Source organism: Enhydra lutris, unplaced genomic scaffold (assembly GCF_002288905.1).
Source record: "Enhydra lutris kenyoni isolate GAN:26980312 unplaced genomic scaffold, ASM228890v2 scaffoldscaffold14, whole genome shotgun sequence".
NCBI lineage: Eukaryota > Metazoa > Chordata > Mammalia > Carnivora > Mustelidae > Enhydra > Enhydra lutris.
Window position 1 is genome coordinate 23,460,923 of NW_019154098.1, and position 8,245 is coordinate 23,469,167.

At 40.0% G+C, this 8,245-nt stretch overlaps 1 pseudogene; it reads right to left on the reverse strand.

Moving 5' to 3' along the window:
- Nucleotides 1-793: 793 nt before the first annotated feature.
- On the reverse strand, nucleotides 794-1,316 carry LOC111146808 (annotated as a pseudogene).
- Between the last annotated feature and the right edge of the window lie 6,929 nt (nucleotides 1,317-8,245).

The window sequence follows — 8,245 nt, forward strand, 5'->3', positions numbered from 1 at the left end:
CAGTTTGGATCAAGGTCTGTTCTAGGTGCTGGGGTTTCAGTAACGATTAGAAAGCCAAACTCTTTGCTGGTATTCTAGAGCAGAGAGGCAAGCTGTAAACAAAGAAACAAGCCTGTCATCCCACGTGGCAGGACAAGCTATGAAGATAGGTAAGAGCTGATAAAGGGAGAGAGGAAGACTAGGACACGAGGGACTGCTATTTGAGATAGTTGATCAGGGAGGTTCTCCAAGATGAGCAGAATTTCAACCGTGTAGGAGAAAGGCAAGCAGAGGAGAGCATTTTAGGCAGCATAAACAGAAAATGGTATGCAGTTAGTATGTTTGTAATCCAGGTTGCAAAGAAAGTATGAATTTGGCTCAGGTCACAAAGCTAACTGAGAATGAAATCTAAATATACTTGGCTAATTCCCCTATGCTGTACTCCTTCTCACTGCATCTCTCCAGAGGGTAGTCACCTGAAAGAACCTGTGTGCATATATGCTTGACGGTGAGGCTTGTAGTTTCTGTTTGATGGCTTGAAAAGTGTATTCTACCTCAGGCTGGGACTTTTGTTTGAAATGACCAGTTGCAGTTGTTGTTTTGGTCATATGATCTACTCAGTCACTTGAAATGAAAGTCATGGTTATATAACTCTTGATGCTGTTAGGAGAGGGGTGAGGGAAGAGACAGAGCTTCCCTTTTTTAGCTGTCATTCTTGGTGACATAATTTTTAAACTGCCATTGTTGGACCATTTGCTATGTTTTAAGCACTGAGCTAAGTGAACTACCCAGATTTCATTCTTTTTTTTTTTTTTTAAATGCAACATACAAACTTTATTTAACAAAAGTAACAGGTAAAGTCAAACAGGCACTTATATTAAAGAGAAAAACCAACTAGAAATTTTATCTTAAACACCTTATAGTAACCTACTTGCCGTTGCATTTAACTGAGCTCTGTTGCTGTGAAGAATATAGCTCATGCACAGGTATGGATCAACAATTTGTACATTTTTCAAGTATTCACTGAATACTACCCTTATATACACATATACATTAAATTTGAAAAAGACTTAATTGACAATCCCCAGGTAGACTTCATTTTTGTTGCTCTTTTGGAAGAGGTCGTCTAAAGAGAAGAATATGTGGTTCTGGCTCATGAATCATGTAGTGAACCCAGCCTAGACTCTGTTGGACGCCAAGTCTCCTCCACTCCTCTTCCGACATCAGATGGGTTTTCAGGACTTGTTTGGAAAGTTCTCTGGGTAACATGACATGCCGGTACTCGTAGTGCTCGTCGAAGTATTTGTCCGAGTAGTAGATCTGCTTGTGGGCCATCCTGCGGGCGGGCGGGAGCGTCGGGGCTCGAAGAGCGGGCGCAGTGGGCCACACGTCCGCCTCACGCCAAGGCAACGACTCGACTGCCAGATTTCATTCTTTTAAAACTTGTTTTTGGTTTTGGTGTTGTCTGGAACATACTCATATGTGAGTTCCACAAGGGCAGCAATTTTATCTTTATTTTCACTGAATTTTCCTGGAGCACTGTGTGTTCACAGTAGGTACATGACAAATATTTTGTTCAGTGAAGGAGTGAAGGAATTGTAAGTCATGCAGCTAGCAGGTGGCAAAACTGAGACTTGAATCCAATCTGTGTAATTCCAAAGCTTTAACTACTGTGCTACACTGTGAGTTCACCTGGAATGGAATGAGGAGGGAAAAGATGGAATCATGAATGTTGAACATAAGAAAAGCAGTATGGAAGCAGCAACTCATCTGAAGCTATTAATCAAGCAAAAGCAGCCGGTCTCCATGACTGAACTTGTCTCAGGCTTTCTTGAGGCTGAACAGAAGGCTATAACAATGGCAATTCTCTACTCTCTAAAAGAGCAGACTGGCAAGACTAACTCTCATGGAATAACTGGTCAGCAATATGATAAATTAAGTGGGATGGCATCTCATTTCATACTGTCCACTCTGGAGCTTGTCATCCTTGGAATCACAAACATGAAGCTTGTAAATTACAACACCATGTTAGAAACTGAAATTATATCAATATAAGAATGACCCTCATTCTAGGTTTTTTTTTCTTTTTAAGATTTTATTTATTTATTTGACAGAGATCACAAGTAGGCGGAGAGGCAAGCAGAGAGTGAGAGGGAAGCAGGCTCCCTGCGAGCAGAGAGCCTGATGTGGGGCTGTATCCCAGGACTTCGGGACCATGACCCGACTGGAGCCAAAGGCAGAGGTTTCAACCCACTGAGCCACCCAGGTGCCCCGACCCTTATGCTAGTTTTAACTGGTTTCAGTTAATCCAAATTGCCGACATTTGTAATTTGCTGAAGCATACTGTTCAAATGCAGTGTAATGCTTTGAACAGGTGGGGAGGTCTCCTCTCATCTCTCTACCCTCCCTGCCCCTCTCCTCCCCAACCTTGTCTTCCCTTCTCCTTTCCTTTCTCTTTGCTTTCTTTCCTTTCCCTCCCCTTTATCTACCTTTCCTTCTCTCTCCTTCTCACTTACCCTTCTTTCTTAAGTTTATTTTTCCATTTTCAAGTTTGTGATTGTAACCTTGTAACTTTTATTTGTATTGTGAAGACATAATTATACCCACTTTACACATGGGAAAACTAAGTCATTGCAGACATTATGTAATTTGTGCATTTTGTGGTGAAGATGGAAAAAAAAACCCCACATTTCATAACTTTAAGTACCTTGTGCTTTTTGATGTGTTCACAGATCCAAGCAAAATTTCAGGTTCAGTATTGGCACTGGTTTACAGTATAGAATGAATAATAATCATTTATTAAATAAAGATAAATGAAAATGAAGGATAGCTTGAAAAGTCCTTTCTGACTTACTATTTTAATTTAGGTAGTTCACATCACTTTTCCTCTATATTATGGGAATAATAATGGATCCTCATATATGAGGGATTTAAAACTCTTTTATAAAGATAGAATTTTATTTTAAAAACCTGTTTTTGTGGGATTAGATGAGCTTGGGTTCCATAAAACATCAAGATGGCCTATCAGCTTGTCATTGGGTATCATTTCTTGTCTACATTTGATTGAGAATTACTAGGTTGGTTCTGGTTTTTTTGCCAGTAGGTGGTACTATCAATTTGTTAGTGTCTGTGAACTTGTCCTCATAGGGGGAAAAAGGCATGCTTGGGTTTTTTGAGGAGATAAACAAATTCTTCAGATGCTGTGGTGAATGAGAAGCCTTCAGCTGGAAGCATTTCCTTAGACTCTACGGTCTACCTACCAGGAATACAATCTCGAAATGGTTAAAATATAATTATTTAAAGAGTTTAGGTTTTACAAAAGAAGAAATAAAAAATAAACAGGAAGGAGTTCACGTCATATTTTTTTTTTTTCCCAGAGTAAATGACTTCTGATCATATGCCAATAAGTACCAACTCACTTTCTCAGGAACATGTTATTAGATCAGATGATAACTTTTTGCAAAAGATTTTTAATAATGAGGCTGTGTTTGAAAGAAGTGCAGCAAAACAAGTAGATCATTACTTATATCATAAAGGTTGTCATTGTCCTGATTTGAACAAGGTTATAGTATTTTACAAGTAGGTAGTTCTTATTGGAGATAATGTCATTGTATAGTTTTTTTTTGTTTGTTTGTTTTTTTAAACCCTGTTAAATAGCCAAGATCCCTAAAGTGGACCATTTAAGTTTCAGAGTAGTTACTTTCCAAATGTGTTTTAATAACTCTCTGAGTTGTCAGAGAGCCTTGTTAATTTATAGGAAGATAGTTGCAACACGAACTCCAATTAAAATGAATGGTAACATTAATGTGAAGGAGAGCTAATGTCATCACCATCTCTTATTTTCCTCAACTGCCACCCTCCACAAAACAAAGTAAGAAATGAAACAAGACCACAGACGATCACACTGTTGCCTAGTTTGTATGCCGGGTTGTGCAAAGTGGTGGAATTCTGAGCTGAGCACCTCACTGTGGTTCCCAATTCTTGCAGTCCAAGGGACTGAGGTGGAAGGGAGCCTTTGGCGGTGAAGACCGTCACTCAAGTCTAGTTCAGTGACTAGACATAAAACCCCAAGTGAGATAGGAAGGCACAGAGCTGCTGAAGTTTTCATTACTCTTTAAACCCAGCCGTATTATACCATTTTCTTCTTCATGCATTAATAGAGTTAAGGATTATTGGCTCAGTGCTTGTAAAATTCTCAGTTTTGGTCCAGACTGGGATAATACTCGTCTTTTGGTTTTCTTCTGCTGGTGGGTGGGCAGGCATGGGGTGTCCTTATTTGCCTATCTGCCAGCACGACTGTGAGTTATATTTATTGACTGGAAACTTGGCAAGACTAAGATTTTTTCTCAGCAAGAAGACTACCCTCAATTTTTACTTACAAGATTCCACGGTAACCAGGTGGAACCTACATCATTAGCTTCCTGAATAATGCATATATTTTAAACCATGACTTAAAGCTGTTCATTTATAGTATATTAAACGAAAGAAAAGTTTTAATGCAAGCCCAGCTTTGTGCAGTAGAATTAACTAAATCAAAATGAAGCTTTTTTTTTTCCTTTTTCAGTCAACTTTATTGAAACTCATTCAACTTTCCAAGAACTAAAAATTAGCTTCCTGTCTTGACTGTTTGGAATTACTTACTGTCATCTGTTTCAGACGTTAAAGGACGTGATTTAGTATCAGCAATAAGGCCCCTTTTCCTCATTTGGCAGGTGTTAATTATTTAAACACTACTCATTTTAATTTGTTTCCAATCACTCTTTTGAGTGATTTGCTTTACAGGTTTCATTATGTGCATTTCTTGTGGGGAAAAAAAAAACAACAAAAAACCAGAAGGACGACAAGCTGAAGCACGGAACTGCACCGTGTAATCTATCTATTGATAGGTGGGGCAAGGCAAGGCTGTATTTCATGTATTATGATCTTCATGATCTCTGCTGATGGAATATAATATGCAATACATCATTTTTATCTTCTTTATAATAAAAAGTTGCTCTAGGCACAAAGCCTCAGGTTCCTGCATGCTAATGAACCTGACTGGAGAAAGCCTTTGCATTTCCTGATCTGTCAATTAGGAATGAGCCAGACAACTAGAGTAACTGAAAATACAGGACAGACATTTTTCTCAGTGAAACCACTCCTTTCTTGAAGTTTGGGTATCGTCCTTTCTGTCAATTCCTGCTGCTCTTTTCCCTTCAGCTAAACTGGCTTCTGCTTCATGATGATTCTTGTTTATAAAAAGCCTTGGGCTTGTGTTTCCCCTAAGTTAGATGCTTGTCAGAGCTTCCTCTGCTCAGATGGTACGGCCCCGTGTGTGCTTTATGGAAAATCAGCTTCGCACTGGGCAGAAATGCTGGTGTCACTTAAGTCAGGCACTAGTTTAAGTGCTTGATAGAAAACTTTCAGAAGACTAACATCTAAATTTGAAAAGCAGAGGGATACGGAGAAAGAGAAAAAACTTTCACAATCCCTCTGGGAAAGGAGAAACTGACAACCCCAGGTTTTTTTTTCAGTAGTACACAGCAAAGTAATTTCATCTCAGTGTGAAATGGAAAAGGTGGGTGTTTGTTTAGATTGAGGCCATTCGGTAATGATTTTAACACTCATTGGAATCTCTTAGCCAAAGTATTCCAGGGACAAAGTCTGTAATGAACACTTATCCTCCCAATTAAAGTTTCAGTCCCAATGAAAATGTTACCTGATACTCTCCTTCTCCTATTTTAAGTTTTTCAGTCTTTGCTCTGGTTTTGCCTTCATGATTGGTGGCCTTGCTCATCCTTTTTCCAACGAAATTATTCTTCCTGTGGCAGCCAGCAACAAAGCCCAATAGGCTGGTCTTCCAGCTTGAGAATCAGGTTCATCAGACTCACTGGCACTCTAGATTTGAAGGTTAGATTAACTGATTGACTGGATGAAATGGCTTCATTTCCTTGACTCGGTGGAAGAGGGAGCCATTAAATCTTTATAAATAAAATGTAAGTAAACAAAAGCCTTAACTATTTCAAACATGACTTAGTTATCTAAGTCAACTGTTATACAGCTTGCTCTTTTCCAAATCTCTGAGGCCACTTTCAGTTTGGGGTTAGAGGGATGCCTGTGGTTGAAGTGGTGGCAAAAGTATGTAATGTGAAATGCACTTTTTGAGGAAGAGCACAATAGCCTTGCTTGTTGTTCTCCGTGTGTCAACAGAGCCTGCGAAGACAGCATGTGTAGCTTCCTTGGAGATCATCACAAGATTGGGCGGAGGGCTCATGGAGATTAAAAAAAAAAAAAAAGGATAACCAAGGCCTTTGAAAAGATTTCAGTGTTTCTTCTTCTGCTCATTCATTTGTTCAACAAATGTTAATTGAATGTATATTCTGTATTACAGGGGGGAAATACAATGTTGCACTGAGACAGCTCACGATCCAGGGGATTGGACAAACCTGTGAACAAAGAACATTAATCAGTGTGTCACATGCACATATATGCCATGTCCTAGATAAGCAAGAACAGAGAGAAGCTAATGTTCTGAGGAGTATAGGAAGTCTTCCCAGAGGAGGTAGTATTTCAGTTAGGTTTTTAAAATAACGAGGTGTTCATCATGTAAAAATGGTGATGGGTTGGGGAAGCAGGTGGTGGAAGGCATTCCAGGCAGAGAGGAGGAAGGGAGCATGGAATAGCTCTCGTGCAAATGTCAGAGAACACTCAGGATTTGGAGACATGTCAGAATGGGGTCAGATGCAGGGCCATGCTAAAAAGTTATCTCATTTTCCAAAACCAGTGATCCTCCAGAAGGCTTTAAGCAAGCAAGGGTCAGCGTTACAGTTGAGTTTTAGGTGATCATTCTGACAACTAAAAGGGGAACATATTCAGCAAGGGAAGGGGAATGAAGTAGGAACACCACCACGGAAAACTGAAACAAACCAGGTGAGCAGGTAGTTTTGAGCTAAGCTAAGGTACTGGCACTGGGAGTTAGGTAGTAACTGGGAAGGATCTGAATTTCCTCCTACTTGTGCACTAACAAGTTAGTCTATCACACATGAACATACAAATACTGAGAGAAACCCAAGACTCGGGTTTAGAGACAGATGATTTATTACCCACAGCAAAAACAGCAGCTAGAGGAGCAACCTGCATGAGTCCCTGGGCCCTAATTCCCACAGGGTGACTCCATAAGTGTTGAGTGTTACCTATGTATGTAAACATGGGGTGTTCCCCAGGAGAGGACCCTAAACTTTAGTACATTCTGATCTTTTATAGGGTCACTAGCATATCTTCCCATCTTCCCTCCAGAGAGAGATAATATGTATTACCTGGAATATAAGCCAATCTCCTCCACATGAGAGGGGCAAGGCATCTCTAGGTTTATAACCCTGGGATGTAAAGAAATGTCTCTGGAAAGACACATCTCTAAATCTTTCCGGAATCTCTAGCTTCCTAAGCTGTCTGCTATTTAACGTGCTCTTTGCTCAGGAGGCCCAGTGTGTGAACATGGGAAACCCATGGAGGATTGTTTCCTGGTGCAGAAATGGAGAGGAAGGGCTGAATAAATAAAATCCATGAAGGAGAATTGTCAAAGCAAAATACAAAACAAAACCCAGGAGGCTGATTATATGGGGCAGAGGTTGGGGAGGGAGGCTGATGGAGGCCTCAGGTGTGAGTGAGATTTCTGATTCGGTAGATCTGATGGTAGGTGGGTAGTAAAAGAAGAGGAACTTTTTTTTTTTTTTTTTTTTTTTTTGGTGGTATTAGTGGTGGTGGTGATGGAGGTGGAGCAGGGATGCAGATGCAGGGCACAAGTTAAAACGTTAGAAGTTAAAGGTTTGTGTAAATTGACTAACCCTAAAGATAGTATGGGATTTTTTGAGAAGTGGCTACATTTTTGCATCATTTGTTGTTGCACAAATAATAGGGAAGGAAAATACAAACAGTAGGCAAAGAGATCCAGAGTTCCACATCTCATGTGGACTCAGATTTTTTTCTTTTCTTTTCTCTCTCTTTTCTTCCTTCCTTCCTTCCTTCTTTCCTTTCTTTCTTTCTTTCTTTTCCCTGGAGAATGGCTGTGGTATCCTATTAGACAAAAAGAACTAAGAGCTGTGTATTATTTAACCCTCATTTTGGGAAATGGGCTTCAGGGGAACTTGAACTTGCCTAGAGTAGAGCTCCTAAAACACCTTCCATCTCCTTAATTGTCACCAAGCAATTACTCATACAGGCAGAACCTTGACAGGCTCTGGACATGAGAGAAGTAAAATGGCATACGGGGGAAGTGCCCAGCTCTTTA